This window comes from Salvelinus fontinalis, chromosome 21, assembly GCF_029448725.1.
Source record: "Salvelinus fontinalis isolate EN_2023a chromosome 21, ASM2944872v1, whole genome shotgun sequence".
Lineage (NCBI taxonomy): Eukaryota > Metazoa > Chordata > Actinopteri > Salmoniformes > Salmonidae > Salvelinus > Salvelinus fontinalis.
The window spans coordinates 11,460,702-11,462,697 of record NC_074685.1 but is presented as its reverse complement, the minus strand read 5'-3'; positions in this window follow the sequence as shown (position 1 = coordinate 11,462,697).

Genomic DNA, 1,996 nt, shown 5'->3' with positions numbered 1-1,996 from the left:
AAATCTGTCCACACGGGAATACAGAGATAAGCAGACCGATAAGCGGATCGCCTGCCTTCATGCCTTTGGGACAACGTCTCCAATCGTTAGGGCGGCGACCATCTCGTAATTACATACAGTATCTATGGAGAGGATGTCATGGTGGTTGCCTCCTCCCGATTGCCTTCCATTTTTGAAGACATTTATTTTCATTGTTAGTGGCCACTAGAGTATCTGGTCAGTATAATGGATAATCTGTGGATATAGCCAATAAAAACCCTTCTGTATTTTTGCTTCCTAAGCGTCTTCCCCAGTCCCAGCTTCACCTGTGACTGCCGCGGCACTGTCCACTGCCATGTGGTACGGAATGTCAGATCTCGGTATCCAGGTTTTGTAGCTGTACATGGTGCTGAAATCTACAATTGCCGCCATTTAGTTACCTTTGCCTTTAACTTTTGTGTGGTAGTGCTATTTATTGCCTTTGTGTTTCGCTATTGGCCTACATTTGTCCGCTTTATGAACGAGGGTAGCCTGATATTATTTCATTAAAGTGCTCCACACTATCCTATAAGAGTGTAAATATAGAAATTGTGAAGGTAATGAAGCAACTTTGGCTGTTGGACTTGGAGATTGGGATACACTTAAAACATGGTTCTTGAGAGGTTATTTGAAGTGATTAATGGTTCTATAGCAATGGAGGCTGCTGAGGGGAGGATGGCTCATAATAATGGTTGGAACGTAGCGAATGGAATGGCATCAAACACATGGAAACCATATGTTTGATGTATTTGACACCATTCCACCGCTTCCTCTACAGTCATTACCACGAGCCCATCCTCCCCAATTAAGCTACCACCAACCACCTGTGTTCTATAGTAGGTTTGGGGTCAATTCCGTTTAAATTCAGGAAGTAACCAAATCCTATTCCAAATCTTCCTAAATGAAAAGCTTTGAAGAAAATTAGGATATTTCAGTTTAGGCCTACTTCCTGAATTGACTGGAATTTAAATGGAATTGACCCCATTCCTGGTATATAGCATTAGTTCTACTCAAACAAATAACCCTTTTCTTGGAGAAGGTTCTTTGCTATCCGAATGGATGCAACAACAACAAAAAAGTCTAGAGTGTTGTGGAAAAACAAAAAAAGTTAGAAGTTTTGAGCTATATGGTTCTATGTTATGTAGCACTATTTCTATTCAAACAGCACTTTTTAATGTTTTTTTTTCTTCTCTCGCATATAACACAAGCTGACCTAAACTATTTTTCATTTGGGGTTGTCTGATTTTGCTGTTCCTTAATCGTCTTGTTGGCTCAGGGAAGATACTTCTCGCAACTCCACTGCTACATGAATCCAGCGGAAACAAACACTGATACTTGAGCATACTTACAGTACAGGCACAAAGAGAAATGCTATAAGGAAATTAATTCACATGAAACAGTGTCACATGGTATGAAAATGACAGAGCAGAACAGCCAACATTATTTGGAATGTTTAAATCTTGTCCCTCTCCAAGTGATTTGTCTCAGCCTCTTGACTAATTTGCAAGCCAGATTAATGAATCAATGTGAATCAATACATTCTTTACCTGTGAGGTTTTGATACTCAGCATAGCATCAGCCACCTACTCAAACAAAAACGTTTCAAGTTGTCAAGTAGAATAGTTGTAACATCTAGAAAACAAGATAAGCTCTGTGTTTAAATGATGTGTGTGTGTGTCTAGGTGCCGCTGCCCTACAATGATAGACTATGTTGTCCTAACTCACTCACAGTTCCACATTGTGCCACGCATCTGTAAACAGACACCAAAAGGATGTAGGCTACTTTGCATTTCAGAACCATTCCCCAGCGGTTTGAGTCAGCGTTTGAAAAAGCTTCATCAATATTTCATCCATTTGGAATCAACCCATTCTCACCATCAACAGAAGCACCTGACGTTCACGAGCGTCACTCAGCTCTCGGGTGTGCTTTGTTGACAACTTTCTGCGCATGGGCAGTGAAAGGCCCGGTGGATAGTGA